Source organism: Entelurus aequoreus, linkage group LG14 (genome assembly GCF_033978785.1).
Source record: "Entelurus aequoreus isolate RoL-2023_Sb linkage group LG14, RoL_Eaeq_v1.1, whole genome shotgun sequence".
Classification (NCBI taxonomy): domain Eukaryota; kingdom Metazoa; phylum Chordata; class Actinopteri; order Syngnathiformes; family Syngnathidae; genus Entelurus; species Entelurus aequoreus.
The window spans coordinates 46,990,669-47,011,171 of NC_084744.1; the positions used below are offsets into that span (position 1 = coordinate 46,990,669).

General features: G+C 38.5%; 1 protein-coding gene across 1 annotated transcript in view; it reads left to right on the forward strand.

Annotated features, from left to right (window-relative positions):
• Positions 1–20,503, forward strand: part of igf2bp2a (insulin-like growth factor 2 mRNA binding protein 2a) — a 137,321-nt gene that overhangs the window by 61,449 nt on the left and 55,369 nt on the right. The window lies entirely within an intron of this gene.

The window sequence follows — 20,503 nt, forward strand, 5'->3', positions numbered from 1 at the left end:
AATGACTCAAGTAAACAACACCAACACTTTGTAAAAAAAATAAAATAAAATAAACAAAAATGTTTCTTTACACGTCTTAAAGTAAAGCCTAGAGCTCCACAACGATCATCTACATACATTTATTTATGCAACTCTATAATTGTGTTACTCTTCTGCGAAAAGAGTAATTTAGCATGACATTGCTGTTAAGATTTAGACACACCTTACCGATCCCAAGGGAAATTGTTTTGATTGCAATAGCTCAAGGACAAGAAGAAAACATAAAAATAAAAAAAAACACTCTGAAAAGCACTAGAAAATAGGAAACAAATCAAGTAAAATAAAATGTAACAAAACAAATATAATCAGCAAACAATGGAATGGGTAGAATTATAGAATAAAATAAATTAAAAAGGTTCACGTTGTTACCAATTAGCAAAAGAACATATCGTAAGGCGCACTTAAAATCTTTTTTTTTTTCCTCAAAACTTGACAGTGCGCCTTATAACCCAGTGCACCTAATGTACGGAATAATTCTGGTTTTGCTTACTGACCTCGAAGCAATTTTATTTGGCACATGGTGTAATTATAACTGTGACCAGTAGATGGCAGTCAAACATAAGAGATACGTGTAGGCTGCAAAATGATGGCAGTATGACTCAAGTAAACAACACCAACATTGTATATGTTCCATTGAAAATATAGAACATTAGACACGGCGATCAAAAATCTATCAAAATGTTTTAGTACGACTTGATGTGCTTCAACATAGGAGTATTATTATGGTGTGTGTTTAAGGTAAGACATATTATCTGGTGTTTTGTTTCGCAATATTATTCAAAAGCAACGTTTCTTACCCTATGGTAATACTCGAATGTTGAAGCACATCAAACGGTGCAGCCTACACTTATCTCTTATGTTTGACTGCCATCTACTGGTCACACGTATCATTACACCATGTGCCAAATAAAATTGCTTCGAGGTGGGTAAGCTCAACCAAATGTATTCCTTACATTAGGCTCACCAGGTTATAAGGCGCACTGATGAAAAAAAAAAGGATTTTAAGAGCGCCTTATGGTCCGGAAAATACGGTATGTTTGGTTGGATGAATTTTCAGATAAATAGCTTTTTTTCATATTAAATGCATATTTGTTGATTTACTCCGTTACTCAAGTTATTTAAAAACAACCTTTCTACTTGTACCCTCGCTACGGCGCCGTGTGCGTCTGTTCGCTTGCAGAAAGAAGGCAGTAAGGGGAAAAGGCAAGCGCCCGGGCGCTTCCTGCTGAGATGACAGTGGCGTGGAGCTCTGCAGTATCAGCGGGTAGAAAAGGTGCAGGGCTGCTGAGGATGGATTAGAGGATGAAACTTGAAAGGAAACCTTCACTAGTATACTTTGATGCAGTTGGTACTCAATTTTTGCAGGAAATTGTAACAGCGCAAGTGTCACATCTGTATGGATTCTGTACAGTAAAGAGCGACCGGTCATTGGCCAGGGATATCGGGCATTTTGACGACTATTGGTATCGGCCTCTTTTTATCGGTGTGAGGTTTTTTTTTGTTTTTTTTTACAACTACAACATGAGATGCAGTACATACACATTTGATACCAGTATAGCTCTGTTGCAACTATGTAACCTAGAGGCACATCTGGGCACTTCCGGGTTTCAGGCGATGGTCTAGAGCAGGTGTCAGCAACCCAAAATGTTGAAAGAGCCATATTGGACCAAAAATACAAGACAAAAATCTGTCTGGAGCCGCAAAAAAAATAAAATCTTATATAAGTGTTATAATGAAGGCAACACATGATGTAAGTGTCTATATTAGCAATATTAGCCTACTATCAAAGACTGACGCAAATCTTCGTTGACAGAAATGTTGTATTTTAATTTTGATTCTACACATTTTTGCAAGATTGGACATCATCAGTAAAGTGGAGGCTTCTCACAGGATGAAGATAACTTCTGGAAATTACTGGCTCAGAATGGCCAAAGGTATAGATGTGTGTGTCCAAGTTTAAGGGAACGGCAGGCTGTCTTCTTCTAAAGGATTTATTACAATCTTTGCAAGCTGGGTAACGTTTGCTGTGGTCTGGAACAACATGGCACGCAAACGACTATGAGAAACACAGCCAAAACTACATACAGATAATGAGCTCAAATATACCTACAATCGAGGCATAATGATGCAATATGTACATACAGCTAGCCTAAATAGCATGTTAGCATCGATTAGCTTGCAGTTATGGATGGATCAAATATGCCTGATAAGCGCTCTACTGCTCACCTTTGTGCATTCATGCACAGCATAAAACGTGTGGTGGACAAAGTGAGACAAAGGAGTGGCATAAAACACATCTTTTTGTGGCAGCCTCGGAGAAAGTTGTACTTGTAAACAAACTACGATGAGTTCAAGGATCGCTGAAATTAGTAGGACAAAACGGTGCTTGCCAAATACTCTCAGCATGTTTAATATAAACAGTGGGATTTATAACAATTAGGAAGGTTTGTGTCATATTTGTTCTCCTACAGAAAATATATTAAAATATATATATTTTTTTCTTCATCTTTTTCCATTTTCACACATCTCTGAAAGAGGTCCAAGGAGCCACTAGGGCTGCGCTATGCGGCTCCAGAGCCGCGAGTTGCTGACCCCCGGTCTAGAGTCCCATTAGGCTACTGCTTACTTACCCGAATCAGTGCAGATTTGGGCGCACCTTGAAAGGTTTAGTGGCAAATAAATAAGCGATCGTGAAAAAAATATTTAAAATGGGATGGAGTAGATTTATACACTGTTAAGAAAATATATTTTTTAATGATTTAAACAATATATTATCACCAAGACGTTATTGCTCGCTACAACCTCACTTTATTTGACACTCACAGTATTTAGAGAAGAAAAGATTAGAGGCACATCATGTCTTTAGGGGTTCACATTTTAAGCATTGATCGGTGAAAGACAAAGTTGGACTTAATCGTGCATCCTTAAGTAACGGATTTAATTGACATAATGAATGCGGTGCTGCTGTGATCGTGACGCTAATGAGAAAAAGGATCGGTTTGTTTGCAGTTGATTTCCTGCTACAAATATTAGTCTCATCTACTATTCATGTCTGCAGTTGTTTTTATGGTGTGAAGTTCATACTTTGTCTCGTTATTTAGTCCTGTTGTTCATGTTTGCTAACGATATCAAGATTCAGTATATGCTGTTGAGCCTACGAGAGATTTATTCATCTAGTCCATGGGTGTCAAACTCTGGCCCGCGGGCCAAAATTGGCTCGCCGTGTAATTTCACTTGGCCCTTGAGGAGATATAAAATTAACACTAGAGCTGGCCAGCCGATTATATACAGCGGCGGTAACACGCTACAAGGTGTGTGTGTGTGTGGGGGGGGTTTGGTGGTAGCAGGGGGTGTATTTTGTAGCGTCCCAGAAGAGTTAGTGCTGCGAAGGGTTCTGGGTATTTGTTCTGTTGTGTTTATGTTGTGTTACGGTGCGGATGTTCTCCCGAAATGTGTTTGTCATTCTTGTTTGGTGTGGATTCACAGTGTGGCGTATATTTCTAACAGTGTTAACGTTGTTTATAGGGGCACCCTCAGTGTAACCTGTATCGCTGTTGATCAAGTATGCGTTGCATTCACATGTGTGTGCGTTCAGAAGCCGCACATATCTTGTGACTGGGCCGGCACGTTGTTGAATGGATGAAAAGCGGACGTGACGACAGCTCGTAGAGGACGTTAAAGGCAGTGCCTTTAGGCACGCCCCCAAAACTGTGGTCCGGCTGGACTACGAGATATAATGACTGATGAACACCTTCGTTCGATAATGAAGGTTGCCTCAGCTCAAAGCCTGAGCCCCAACATGAATGAACTAGCATCCAAGAAAGATGCCAGGTATCTAGCTTGGGCACATCAGATTAGATCAGTGTGTTGCAAACTGAGCAGTTTAAAGTCCTGAATGGTTGGTTTATTCATTGTTATTTTATTTTCAAATTTATTAGCCTGTGGAAAAAGTTAATGTTGATATTTACCTCAGAAGGCTACAAATAGAAAAGAGGCATTCAATTTTTATTGAAATTGTATTTGATATGCCATTGATATTTTTTAATTATTATTATTATTATTATTTGAAACTCGATTTTGCATGTCACTATAAAGTTATATAAGCCTTGCTTGTTCAATATTCAATGCAAAACTTGTTTGGATCCCGATTAAAAGGTTAATTTGTTCAACCTTGGCCCGGGGCTTTGCTCAGTTTAAAATTTTAGCCCACTCTGTATTTGAGTTTGACACCCCTGATGTAGTTTGTTAATATTGTTAAGGATATTTTCTTGATGCTAACAAATAACACCAAGGACGCTATAATGTGTTCATCCGTGTCGAATAAAGCACTTGTCTTACCTGCACAACTAATTTTTTAGTTTCTGTTATGAAAATCAACAACAGAAATACGGTGGATTGGACCAACCATCACAATATTTATTACTAGGACTTAACATGACGTTAGTTTATTTGCACAACCAGGTCTTCGTAGTTATATTTAGGCATAGCAACCACAAAAGAACACAAACTAATGCGATTCCTTGTCCTTTTCTTACGTTTAATTCTGCTATCACACACTAATAATATAGTAGAGAATGAACTTGATTGCATCACAGAAAGTTTCCCAAACAAATCAAATGTTCAAACAAACATTTTACAAAGTGATCGCTGCAGACACAAGCGGTCCGATTGTATTCCACGAGATGATGAAAGTGATATTTTTAAGAGCCATTTCCTTCAACGCACTTTCTTTGTTTTTTCCTAATTTTATTACCTTTTATGGATCACTTCTTTCAGGACTCAATGAAAGCACTTTCCTATCTCTCTATTTAAATGACTGGAACAAGCAAGAGCAGAACAGCAATACAGCATTTTCTGCTCAAACTCTACACTCACTCTCACTTGTTTTAATGCTACGCTCAAGCTGCTTGTCCATCATCTAAATTAAGCCGGAAAGAAGAAAAACGCATGTGATGTCATATGCATCCCAGCTATTTAGTACTTTAAAAAATTACAATTCGTCAAGTAGATAGATGTGAAGATATACTTTTTTTTCACTGCAGCGCTTCACTGCCCCCCAACCTCCACACCCTCTCACTCACTCCAATGTTGGTCGCTTGTACATGTCTGGATGTTCTCATTCATCCAGGTCATTCTATTCTCAGGGCATTCAATCGATCGCAACTGGACTGTTTGGTTTGTCTTAAAAGACATTTCGCCGTTCATCAAGTAGGCTTCATCAGTTCATGCTCATAGACTTACTGTAGATTGGTCAGTTCTAGTCTTAGACCATGTCTACACTAAGCCGGATAACCCCTAAACGAATAATTATTCAGCCTAAAGCCCCGTTTCAGCCGCACTAAACTATCGTTTAAGATTCCCCTCCTTGGATAATTTTTTACACGGGTAAGTGCGCCGTGTATTTCTTGAATCTCCGGCTCTTAGCTTTGTATGGACTCATTGATCGTTTACAAACTGAGTTCAGAGAGGAAGTGATGCCAGAAAGACCGCGGCCCACACAGGAAATGACGTCAGAAAGAAAACGGTTTCGTAACTCGGAGCTTAACACTGGAAATATGGAGGCGAGTCATCCAGACATGCCCGTGTTTCTCATTCTTCTACATGTACAGAGGCTTGTGGAAATCACACATGAATACCCTAAGAGAAGAAAAGGCGGGATTGCAGCTATTTGGGATATAACACATCTCAGACGGCAAGAGAACTTTCGAATGTCCAGGTCAGCTGTGATCCTACTTACCGAAAAACTTTGTCCATTTGTCGAAGGGGAGACAACGAGAATGCGTGGATGTGATAAAAAAGGTAGGGTGTGCTTTGTATCACCTGACCGTCGAGGGAAGACTACGGAAATAATCGAATGCATTTGGACTGGCAAAGCAGACTGTATCAGTTATTGTCCGCCATGTACGTCGCGGACTCAACGTCTAGGTCCAGAGTATATAAAGTCACCAAAAAGGAATGGACAATGAAGGTGAAGGCAAAAGAGTGAGGAGTGTCCTGACCAGATATCCAGATCCCTAGATTGACTGACGTAAAATGTTCTTTATCACATTGTTTACTTTCACCAGTCCAATAAAGATTTGATTAATTTATGATGGCTCAGGTGTGATTCACTACAATAGGGCCCCACAGCACACTGGATTCCAGTTAATTGAAATACCACAACACTGGATATTGTTCAGATAAGTTAAATTTAATTTAAGAACTTGCACACAAAGCAACACTGGAGGTGACTATGACGTGCGCATTTTCCTCGCATGTGTACTAGGTCGCGTTGCGCCGGCGGACGGAGGGGGGGAGGGGTCTTAAACGACCATTGTGTGTGTGTGTGTGGACAAGGATAAGGTTAGGTGGGATTTAGTGTAAAAGGGGCCTTAGACTTAGATTGGTCAGATCTAGTCTTGCGGCTGGTGCCAAAACCCAAAATATTTACACTCCAACACCAGGAGGGAGTGCCTGGGCAAGGATGTTTCCGTCCTATCGTAGTGAGAAATAACAACTGTTGAGATGCAATCGTGCAATCCTACTGTCAAAGCGAAGTTGGTAGAGTGGCTGTGCCAGCAATCGGAGTGTTGCTGGTTACTGGGGTTCAATTCCCACCTTCTACCTTCCTAGTCACGTCCGTTGTGTCCTTGGGCAAGACACTTCACCCTTTGCCTCTGATGGCTGCTGGTTAGCGCCTTGCATGGCAGCTCCCGCCATCAGTGTGTGAATGTGTGTGTGAATGGGTAAATGTGGAAATACTGTCAAAGCACTTTGAGTACCTTGAAGGTAGAAAAGCGCTATACAAGTATAACCCATTTACCATTTATTTATTTATTTATCGTTGAAGTGTAATTTCCCCTCGTTAGCATTGAGGTATTATGTGGCATGATCGCTGTGAATCAACCACTACCAGTCTAAAATAGTCGGAATACCCCACGTCAGCGTTTCATTCAGTTGTAAACAAATGGCAAGAAGGAGCATCTGTGACCAGAATGTTTCTAACTCCTGTTAGTTGTTGGGGGCTAAATTGCAGAGTTTTGTTTTTTTAAGTAATGGTTGAAATTAGGGCTGCAACAACTAATCGATTAAATCGATTAAAATTGATTATTAAAATAGTTGCTGATTAATTTAGTCATCGATTCGTTGGATCTATGCTATGCGCATGCGCAGTTTTTTTTATTTTTTTTATTAAATTTTTTTATTTATTATTTTTTAATTTTTTTTTTAATAAACCTTTATTTATACACTGCAACATTTACAAACAGCTGAGAAGCAATAATCAAAATATGTATGGTGCCAGTATGCTGTTTTTTTCTCTCAATAAAATACTGGATAGGATAGAAATGTAGTTTGTCTCTTTTATCCGATTATTAATCGAAGTAATAATCGACAGATTAATCGATTATCAAATTAATCGTTAGTTGCAGCCCTAGTTGAAATGGTCAACGGTATATTATTTTGCTTAGCTTTCAAAACTTCAATTTTTTTGGCCAGGAATTCCAATTTTTGTCCTTTTCCCAGGTCCGTTTTGTTTGTTTTCGCTACTGCAACATCCCTCAGGCGGTACTGCATTAAAAAGCGACATCCGTGTGTAAAGGATATCACCACATGGGCTCAGGAACACTTCAGAAAACCACTGTCAGTAACTACAGTTTGTCGCTACATCTGTAAGTGCAAGTTAAAACTCTACGATGAAAAGCGAAAGTCATTTATCAACAACACCCAGAAACGCCGCCGGCTTCGCTGGGCCCGAGCTCATCTAAGATGGACTGATGCAAAGTGGAAAAGTGTTCTGTGGTCTGACGAGTCCACGTTTCAAATTTTTTGGGGAAACTGTGGACGTCGTGTCCTCCAGACCAAAGAGGAAAATAACCATCCAGATTGTTATAGGCACAAAGTTCAAAAGCCAGCATCTGTGATGGTATGGGGGTGTATTAGTGCCCAAGGCATGGGTAACTTACACATCTGTGAAGGCACCATTAATGCTGAAAGGTACATACAGGTTTTGGAGCAACATATGTTGCCATCCAAGGTTATCATGGACGCCCCTGCTTATTTCAGCAAGACAATGCCAAGCTACTTGTTACAACAGAGTGGCTTCATAGTTAAATAGTGCGGGTACTAGACTAGCTTGCCTGTAGTCCAGACCTGTCTCCCATTGAAAATGTGTGGTGCATTATGAAGCCTAAAATACCACAACATTGACCCCAGACTGTTGAACAACTTAAGCTGTACATCAAGCAAGAATGGAAAATAATTCCACCTGAAAAGCTTCAAAAATTGGTCTCCTCAGTTCCCAAACGTTTACTGAGTGTTGTTAAAAGGAAAGGCCATGTAACACAGTGGTAAAAATGCCCCTGTGACAACTTTTTTGCAATGTGTTGCTGCCTTTAAATTCCAAGTTAATGATTATTTGCAAAAAAATAAATAAATAAAAATAGTTTCTCAGTTCGAACATTAAATATCTTCCCTTTGCAGTTTATTCAATTGAATATAAGTTGAAAAGGATTTGCAAATCATTGTATTCTGTTTTTATTTACGATTTACACAACGTGCCAACTTCACTGGTTTTGGGTTTTGTGAATTTTAATTTTGTGAATGCTGTCTTTGCTTTGTTCAATCTGCTATTCATATCTTTGCCACTTCCACTCTTCTTGCTCATAACTGCACCAAGATAAGCGAATTCAACCTTACAATGTATTCAATCCATAAACTGCTATACAATTGAGTACATAGCGAGTTATTGTGACTTAGAGAAATCCTATATTTTCCCAGGAGATTTCCCGTATTTTGTAATGCAAATATTGAGGCCCATGTGACCCGGAGAATTAGACCCACATAATAAAGATGTTTGTGTAATCCCCCGATGTTGTTTGCAGCTAAATTAACCACATTATTATGTCACTACTGGTCCGAGATTTCTTTAAAAACAATGTTTGAAAACAACTTAAAACCCTGTCTAGCTGTTTACTGGCGTATACTATTAATGTTTAAATAACATTTCATCCTTGAAGGGGAACTGCACTTTTAATTTTTTTATTTTGCCTATAATTCACAATCATTATGAGAGAAAATAACACATTGCATGTCTTCTTTTTTTGAGGGGGTGGTGGGGATTTTAAAGATGATAAACACTTGCAATATGCGGCTAATGTGAGTCACTATTGTAGCCTTCAGAGCCCTGTAAAACTTTAAAACCCTCCATCAACATTTTATGTACAAGCTGCAAGAGTATATATAATGAAGTTACAGACACATTCATAAAAATATGTATTTTGATAATTTTTCAGCAATACCGGAACTTCTTTCTTTGATGCATTTATAGCATGGCAAGGGCCTTCTGAATTCTGGCAACAAATGTGTGTTCCTAATTCTGGAATCAAACGCGAGTGTGTTGTAATCAAGGCAGGCTTGGTAACGGACAACAAAGACGACTATTTTTGGACAAATGAGGATTCACAACCTTATCTTTTTGAAGCTGAATATACCGAGGATGAACTGCGCGAGCACGAAGGAAGGGTGTGAGACGTCAGAGCAGGGGGATGCTGAGAGAGTGAGGTCAGCGTGACTTGAAGCTGCAAATGTGAAACTTTGAGCCAAGCTATGCCGAAATAAATGGAGTGCTTACTCAAATCAACTGGAAACGTTCCCGGCCAGCTTGACCAAACAGACTAATTCGGGTAATTCACTATATAATTGATCATGATACATGCAACACATCATTGTACACTACAGTACAAACACTGTTAAGCTAGCTGTGTACAAACAAAACATGAAATATCGCAGTGTTGTGCATTACAAACTTTAAAGCCATTAGTCTGTTAAGTCGCTAACTTACCGCTTGCCGTAGCAAGCTTACAGCTAATACCGTAGCAGGCGATGTGTTCTTTAGTGTTTGCTCTTACAATAACAATGTCACTCCAGCTTGGTTATTATACAGGTTACGGAACGTCAATGAAGTATTGTTGGCGGTGTTTAGATACATTTTTTAAGTGATTTAGCGGCAGAATAGTTTGCTTCCGTTGCCATCTACCTAGAACGAGCCGATTATTACACATTAGAATGTAAAAAAAACCCATTTTGTCTTCTTGTCTCTCATAAAGATTGTGAATGATAGGCAACATTTAAAACAATTAAGTGCAGTTCCCCTTTAAGCACTATGGTATCTGGATCGGCCCTAAAAAAAACATATGGGTGGATCTCTAGTATATTGAATGTGTTTATCGAAGGACATGAATCAAGTTCACTTTTCTACTAATTTTAGTCGTGTCCAACAAAAGACAAGAGCCACAATATTGGGCACACTTGATACTTGCTTCCAAATTGGAGCCCACTTATGTCCTGTAGATACAAATTGAGCATTGTTGTGACTGCTTATGTGAGCGTGTATGGAGAGATTGATGGTGAAAAAAGGTGTCTATTTGAACAGACACACCAATAGACATGTTTATTTACTGTATGTGAATGGAACGATTGTGTATTTGAATAGTCAAACTGATATTCACATTGTGTGTATGTGAATGGACAGAATGACGTTTACGTTATATCATGTAATCAGGGCAGACTAATATTTATATAAGTTATTGTGCTTAAATAGACTGACATGTGTTTACCATATGTTTAGGCCAATTTGAAGACATATTCACATTGTGCATATGTAAATGGACAGACATAGGTTTACTATTATTTATCTGAATGGACAGATATTTTTACATTGTGTGTAAATGAATGGATAGACGGATAGTTATGTTGTGTGTGCAGAGCAAACCGGTATTTACAGTACCGGTGTATATAATGTTTCTGTTTGAATGGGCAGACAGGTTTACTATACTTATGTGAATAGACAGACATATATACATCATGTGTATTGAAATGGACATACTTATGTTTACTTTATATTTCTGTGAATGGAATGACCTATTTACATTGTGTGTGTGTGTGTGTGTGCGTGTGTGTTCTTGTATTTCTACCCTTCTTGAGACATCAACAAGGAAAAGTAGCTTCCATATGAGGAGGTGTGAACAAGTTAGGACATAAATCGTGGTCCTAATAAGAAGAAAGCCATTTCTGCGCAAATGTCACAAAGTATCCCGCTTACATTACGTCAAACAGCACAGAGACAAGCCTCAAAACTTCTGGAACAAAGTAATTTGGAGTGATGGCTTTCGCTAGATTGGAGTGATGGCTTTCTTCTAGCGACTCGACCATGCAGCCCATTTTTCTTCAAGTGCCTCCTTATTGTGCATCTTGAAACAGCCACAACACAATTTTTCAGAGAGTCCTGTATTTCAGCTGAAGTTATTTGTGGATTTTTCTTTGCATCTCGAACAATTTTCCTGGCAGTTGTGGCTGAAATCTTTGCTGGTCTACCTGAATCCCTCATTTTCCACTTCTTAATCAGCGTTTGAACACTGCTGATTGGCATTCTCAATTCCTTGGATATCTTTTTTATACCCCTTTCCTGTTTTATGCAGTTCAATTACCTTTTCTCGCAGATCCTTTGACAATTCTTTTGCCTTCCCCATGACTCAGAATCCAGAAACATCTGTGCAGCACTATATGAAAGATGCGATGGTCTGTCAGAAGCCCAGAAACTCACTGACCTTTTATACACACATTAATTACAAACAGGTCACAGGTGAGGATTGGAACCTTGATTAGCAATTCATGTAGTGTAAAGTTTTGATCAGGGTCATTTGGGTACTTTCTTTTGTCATTTTGATTTAAAAAGAGTAAACACAGTTGTTTGCCAATAAATAGCTTCACACAACCATTAAGCATGAGTGGAAGAAAGGTTTTTGTGTTATCATTCATATTCTCTGAAGAATGGCCAAGAAATCATAAATTCTCCCAGGGTATGTAAACTTATGAGCACGACCGTATTTGTGTATAATATGTGTTAATATTTACATGGCGTTATTGTAATTAGACAGAAATAAGTGCACAATATTTATGTAAATGGACAAACATATTTAATACGTGTGCAAGGCAAACTAATATAAATGTTTTTGTGTTTGATTAGACAGATATTTGTTTCTATTGTGCGTATATGATTGAACTGTCATATTTACATTGTGTGTACAGTATGAGCGGACAGACGAACATTAACGTTATACTCATGCAGGGCAGACCAATATTAATATTTTTTTCCTGTTTGAATGGGCGGACATTTGTTTACATTATGTGTTTGAGTGAATGAACAGACACGTTGAGTTGAGTTTGTGTTTATTTCGAACATGCATGCATACAACATGATACGTCACACATGCATGCATACAACATGATGCATCACACATGCATGCATACAACATGATACGTCACACATGCATGCATACATCATGATACATCACACATGCATGCATACAACATGATACGTCACACATGCATGCATACAACATGATACATCATGCATGCATACAACATGCTACGTCACACATGCATGCATACAACATGATACGTCACACATGCATGCATACAACATGATACGTCACACATGCATGCATACAACATGCTACGTCACACATGCATGCATACAACATGATACGTCACACATGCATGCATACAACATGATACGTCACACATGCATGCATACAACATGATACGTCACACATGCATGCATACAACATGATACATCATGCATGCATACAACATGATACGTCACACATGCATGCATACAACATGATACATCACACATGCATGTATACAACATGATACGTCACACATGCATGCATACAACATGATACGTCACACATGCATGCATACAACATGATACATCATGCATGCATACAACATGATGCATCACACATGCATGCATACAACATGATACGTCACACATGCATGCATACAACATGATACGTCACAATTTCCAGTTTCTCTATTCAACATGTTCAAAAAGGAGTAGGAAGAAGCAGAGCTTATTTAATCCTACCCCTTTTCCTTTACATAGCAGTTGCTAAAACTCTTGTTCACTTCCTGTTCTCAATTTATTCACAATATATTCCATAAGTAATAACGATACAAATAAATAAATAATAATTGGTGAAGTAAGTTATATTTCATATGGTGAGATAAGTAAGATTATTTTGAAAATGAATGGATGGATGAAATAAATTCAGAATGTTTATCATGGTTCTTCTTCTCTGTACTTTGTAAACACTTTAAGTGTGAAGAGTTTCTTGAAGTGTATCATATTAGTACATTGTTTGATTTATTTGCTTAATCCATTCCATCATTTAATTCCACATACTGATATACTGAAGGTCTTAAGTGTTGTACATGCGTACAAATGTTTTAAATTCCATTTTTCTCTAAGATTATATTTCTCCTCTTTTGTTGAGAAGAATTGTTGTATATTCTTGGTTATAGTTTGCTTTGTGTATAATTTTAGCTGTTTGCAAATTCACTATGTCGTGGAATTTCAGTATTTTCGATTCAATAAATAAAGGGTAAGTATGTTCTCTATATCTAACATTATGTATTATTCTAACTGATCTTTTTTGTAACACCGTTAATGAATGAAGTGTACTTTTGTAGTTATTTCCCCATATTTCTACACAATAACTCAGATATGGTAACTGGTTAACTTGAGTGGAGCGACTAATGTTAATATATATTTTGTGCTTTAATGGACATACATAGAGTCTCCGCCCTGAGATCGGTAGGTTGTGAGTTCAAACCCCGGCCGAGTCATACCAAAGACTATAAAAATGGGACCCATTACCTCCCTGCTTGGCACTCGGCATCAAGGCTTGGAATTGGGGGTTAAATCACCAAAAATTATTCCCGGGCGCGGCCACCGCTGCTGCTCACTGCTCCCTTCACCTCCCAGGGGGTGATCAAGGGTGACGAGTCAAATCCAAAGAATAATTTCACCACACCTAGTGTGTGTGTTACAATCATGGGTACTTTAACTTTGAACTTTAATCAGAACTGAGCAGGATTATCCTTTTTGTTGCATCTTATTCGATTTCGCTGGCGTACCTAATGAGGTGTCCTCACTTATGTTTTTACTCGCATTTAAATGTCATGTTTATTTTTATTTTGCCTCCGACACGCGACCAGTGGCTACCTGTATGGTGATGTAGATGCAATAACACAAGTTCACCCTCTTGATACGAGGCCAAAATCTAGCCAATCGTCATGTAAGATGTCACGAGGCGCAGCACTACTGGACAGATTTTCATTTCCCTTTTTATTCCCCTCTCGATACAGCATATGCACAAAAAGAAAGAAAGCAAATTTTTATTTTCGAAGGTCAGCAATCCGAATTGTTTGTGCACGAGAAAGCGACAAATATATTCATGGCGGGATGTGAGAATGGATGAGGTGGATTAATTAAACGGGCCTAGAAGGAAGCATGCTTGTGAAAACTAAATGGTGGTTCTTTTGCATAAAGGACAATTAGGAGTGATGTTTGTGGAGGTTTTGTTAGACCGCCTGCTGCGAACAGGCTTTTTGGGATGTCTCTTCATTCATCCAAAGTGAACCTCCCGCTGGGCCTGTGAGCTGTCACTGACAGGACGGCTTTCCACACACAACCGGGCGGGACGGCCGCTTGAGGTAAACAAGGCTTTCAGAGGCCTCATTAGTGCAATTCTTTCTTTGGCCAATCTTTGGGGGGGGAAAAATTAAGGTATTTCCGTTAGATGTAACCATTTTGTGGTTTGTAATCCTTCTATATTTTACAGAAACTACTTCATTGACACCAAAATATTAATTAAGTACACCTGTACTGTTAGGATCCATTGTCTAGATCGGTGTTTTTCAGCCATTGTCCCGTGAGATATTGTCTGGTGTGCCGTGGGAAATTGCGCAACTTCACCTAATTGGTCCAGAACATTTTTTTTTGCAAATCAATAGTTATAATCTGTGAATAATGTGCCGTTGCTTAGTGTCTGTGCTGTGTAAAACTCCGCAGGGTAACCGTGTAATACTCCATGTCAGTAGGTGGCAGCAGGTAGTTAAAGCCCTACTGAAATGAAATTTTCTTATTTAAACGGGGATAGCAGGTCCATTCTATGTGTCATACTTGATCATTTCGCGATATTGCCATATTTTTGCTGAAAGGATTTAGTAGAGAACATCGACGATAAAGTTCGCAACTTTTGGTCGCTGATAAAAAAAGCCTTGCCTGTACCGGAAGTAGTGTGACGTCACAGGTTGCACATTGTTTACAATCATGGACGCCAGCAGCGTGAGCGATTCGGACCGAGAAAGCGACGATTACCCCATTAATTTGAGCGAGGATGAAAGATTCGTGGATGAGGAAAGTGAGAGTGAAGGACTAGAGGGCAGTGGAAGCGATTCAGATAGGGAAGATGCTGTGAGAGGCGGGTGGGACCTGATATTCAGCTGGGAATGACTAAAAAAGTAAATAAACACAAGACATATTTATACTCTATTAGCCACAACACAACCAGGCTTATATTTAATATGCCACAAATTAATCCGCATAACAAACACCTCCCCCCTCCCGTCCATATAACCCACCAATACAAATCAAACACCCGTACAACACACTCAATCCCACAGCCCAAAGTACCGTTCACCTCCGTAAAGTTCATACAGCACATATATTTCCCCAAAGTTACGTACGTGACATGCACATAGCGGCACGCACGTACGGGCAAGCGATCAAATGTTTGGAAGCCAAAGCTGCGTACTCACGGTAGCGCGTCTGCTATCCAACTCAAAGTCCTCCTGGTTGTGTTGCTGCAGCCAGCCGCTAATACACCACTTCCCACCTACAGCTTTCTTCTTTGCTGTCTTCATTGTTCATTAAATAAATTGCAAAAGATTCACCAACACAGATGTCCAGAATACTGTGAAATTTTGCGATGAAAACAGACGACTTAATAGCTGGCCACAATGGTGTCCCAATATGTCCGCGCAATCCGTGACGTCACGCGCAAACGTCATCATACCGAGACGTTTTCAGCAGAATATTTCGCGGGAAATTTAAAATTGCACTTTACTAATCTAACCCGGCCGTATTGGCATGTGTTGCAATGTTAAGATTTCATCATTGATGTATAAACTATCAGACTGCGTGGTCGGTAGTAGTGGGTTTCAGTAGGCCTTTAATTGCTTTGTAAAAGTCGGAATGTGTCGGGTGAGACGAGGATGGTTTGTTGTGATCCCAATATGCAGACCAAAGCGGGAGGCAGCGTGCAGGTAAAAAAGGTATGTAATGCTTAAACCAAAAATTAACATAAGGGAAAGGAAATGGCTATGGAAAACGAAAGTCAAACTGAACTGGCTACAAAGTAACCAGAAACAGAATGCTGGACAACAGCAAAAACTTATGGCGTCCACAGAGTACATCCGTACATGACATGACAATCTACAATGTCCACACAAAGAAGGATAGCAACAACGTAAACAGCCTTGCTTGCTAACACAAAGCAGGTGTGGGGAATGGCGCTCAAAGGAAGACATGAAACTGCTACAGGAAAACACCAACAAAACAGGAAGGGCCACCAAAATAACAGCACAAGACAAGAACTAAAGCACTACACACAGGAAAACACCAACAAACTCAAAATAAGGCACGACGACCTGGAGGAGTTCCCTTTTTTCGACGTTTTCTGCTGGTGGTGTGCCTCTGGATTTTTTTAGTGAAAAAAATGTGCCTTGCCTCAAAAATGGTTAAAAAACACTGGACTAGATCAGCGGTTCTCAAACCTTTTCCACCAAGTACCACCTCAGGAAAAAACCTGGCTCTCCAAGTACTACCATCATGACCAACATTGAAAGACAGCAGCGTAGTAGGCCTAAGTATTAATTGAAAACAAGGCAGAGGTTTTATCTAACAAGTATATTTAACATTTTTTAGCCACTGTAACAATACACACAGTTTAAATATTTAATTAAGTGATTATTTGGCTTACCAATAATCTAGCTACGAAAGTAGCTTACCACCACCAGGTGTGCATGAATGATGGGTTCTCATTTCTCTGTGAAGCGCTTTGAGTGTCTAGAAAAGCGCTATATAAATCGAATTCATTATTACCACTAAATGGAGCCCGCATACAAATAGTGGTACCGCAGTTTGAGAATCAATGGTCTAGATCAGCGCTGTCAAACTTACGGCCCGCGGGCCTCCAGGAGGAGTATGCTAAGTATAAAAATAAGCCAACATTTTTGAATGAAAGAAACTGTTGTTCTAAATGTGTCCACTAGAGGTCGCAACCGCAATTCTTTGTATCTTTGTAGATGATGCTACATATGTAAAAACATTTTTACCAAAATAAAGCCAATAATGCCATTTTTCGTGGTCCCCTTTATTTAGAAAAGTACCGAAAAGTATCGAATTACATTTTGGAACCGGTACTGGTACCAAAATATTGGTATGGGGACAACACTAGAGTCAATTCTCCATGGGGGTTGTGTCAGTGATGTGCATCACCTTGTTGATGGGTGACCACCTTGTTTCCTGCCCGTCCAAAACTCCAGCGCCAACCTCGCGTGCTTGTGCATGCGCCGACGCTCGCTGTTCAAGCCTTAGATTATACTTAAAGGCCAAATTGAGAGGATTTCTACCTCCTTTTCTTGTCGGCTGTTGAACAGCTGCAGCAGCTCGGTCACATTTACCAAACATGAGGTGACCATTCAGTTTGTATCCTTCTCTCGTCTGGCTCGCTGAAAAAGGAGGAGCACTGGGTTCACCTTGTGTGTAAACAGCTCACAGTAGCATTGGTCTCTCTGTGCGCGCACACACACACACACACACACATACACACACACACACACACACACACACACACACACACACACACACACACACACACACACACACACACACACACACACACACACACACACACACACACACACACACACACACACACTCACACACACACACACACATACATTCTTGTATTTGTTACCTTCTTGAGACCTCCGAATAACGCCGACCCCTTTAGGACCACCCTTTCTAGATATATAAAGATTTCTATTTACAACATTAATAATATACACAAACTATGCAAATATATAAAAAAGCTTGTTGTAAAAAATGAGTTGGAATTTCACAATTTTTTACAACTAAAACTTTTTGCAGTATTATAATAAAAGTTGTAATTTTACTCAACGCAATTCAAAAATGTTACAGGGAAAACTGAACATTTGTGCGATATTATGATAAAAGTTGGAATTTTACTCGAAAAGCTTAACATTTTGGCAATTTTATGAAAAGAGTCGTAATTTTACGCGACAAAAGTCACAATTTTATAAGAAAACTTTAAAATTTTAGCAATACTATAATAATGACTGGAATTTCACTTGGCAAATTAATGACAAAAGTGATCATTTTACTCCAAAAGTGTCACTATTTTACAAGGACGACAAAAAAAATTGGCATTGTTGTGATAAAAGTCAGAATTTTATATGACAAATGTCACCATTTCGCAGTAAAAAGTAATAATTTTACATGGAAAAAGTAATAATTTTTATGAGAAAATATTGCAATATTACAGAAACAGAAAGAATATGAGAAGCTGTTCCCAATTTTATAAGAAAAAAGTCGACACATTGTGAGAAAAAGACTGCTTTAAGTTCATTAATTTTTTTTAGAATTTTTGTTTGTTTGTAATTGGTTTTTCATCTTCATTATTTACTTAAAGTTATTACAGTATGTCTCTATATACATATTTATTTTATTTGTTTTATTAATTTTTGCCAAAGGCGGCGCATTTCAATTACTTACCCACACTTGTTATTTCATATGTTGATCAGAGGGGGAGCACTTTTAAAACCGACAATCAATTTGAAAAATCCCTCCTTTTCGGGACCACCCTCAGTTTGATAGATTTCACCACCAGGGGTGCTGATGAGACATTCTCTATTAGATGCAATGGTTTTCCGTATTGGGACCATGATTTATGTCCTAACTTGTTCACACCTCCTCATATGGAAGGTACTTTTCCTTGTTGATGTCTCAAGAAGGGTAGAAATATAAAGACACACACGCACACACATTCTTGTATTTGTTACCTTCTTGAGACCTCCGAATAATGCAGACCTCTTTAGGACCACCCTTTCTAGATCTATAAAGATTTGTATTTACAACATTAATAATAATATACACAAACTATGCAAATATAAAAAAGCTTGTTGTGAAAAATTAGTTGGAATTTCACAAGAAAAAGGTCACAGTTTCACAAGAAAAACTTTTTGCAGTATTATAATAAAAGTCGTAATTTTACTCAACACAAGTCAAAAATGTTACAAGGAAAACTGAAAGTTTGTGTGATATGATAAAAGTTGGAATTTTACTCGACAACAGTCGCAATTTTTAGAGAAAAGCTTAATATTTTGGCAGTTTTATGAAAGAAGTCGTAATTTTACGCGACAAAACTCACAATTTTATAAGAAAAGATTTTGGCAATATTATAATAATTATCGGAATTTCACTTGGCACAATTATGACAAAAGTCATCATTTTACTCCAAAAATGTCACCATTTTACAGGAACGACAACATTTCTTTGGCAATATTGTGATCAAAGTCAGAATTTTATACGACAAATGTCACCATTTTGCATTATAGAGTAATAATTTTACATGAAAATGTAATAATTTTACAAGAAAATATTGCAATATTACTGAAACAGAAAGAATATGAGAAGTTGTTCCCAATTTTATAAGAAAAAAGTCGACACATTGTGAGAAAAATGTTTGTAATTGTTTTTTTAATCTTCATTATTTACTTCGTTATTACAGTATGTCTCTATATACATATTTATTTTATTTGTTTCATTAATTTTGGCCAAAGGGGGCGCATTTCAATTTCTTACACACACTTATTACATATGTTGACCAGAGGGGGAGCACTTTTAAAACCGACACACAGTCAATTTGAAAAATCCCTCCTTCATGGGACCACCCTAATTTTGATAGATTTCCCCAACAGGGGTGCTAATGAGACATTATCTATTAGATGCAATGGTTTTCCTTATTGGGACCATGATTTATGTCCTAACTTGTTCACACCTCCTCATATGGAAGGTACTTTTCCTTGTTGATGTCTCAAGAAGGGTAGAAATACAAGGACACACACACACACACACACACACACACACGCACACACACAGGCGGAGACGTTCTGCTTAGCGTGCAGCCACAGGCATGCTTTAAAAAGATGAAGGAAGTGTCACTTTTTCCAAAACGTTAATCCAGTAAGATACAAGACACGTTAAGAATAACATGTTCTTACTGGCACAATAGGACCTTAAATCTTAAACTATCAGTTTCAGAATAAACAACAGTGCAAATCATCTCTGTGGTTGCCTTGGTGACCACGGATCACCTGCTTTAGCGGTCTATACTATTGGTGAAGCAGTCAGGTCACATGTCTCCCATTAGGTGTTAACACTACTATTCCAACTTGTTTGCTGTGCTTGAGCACACTTAAAGGGGATGTTTTCAACCTTTTACATGCAACCTTTCTATTATTTTGTTACTTTGCACCAAAAAAGTATTAA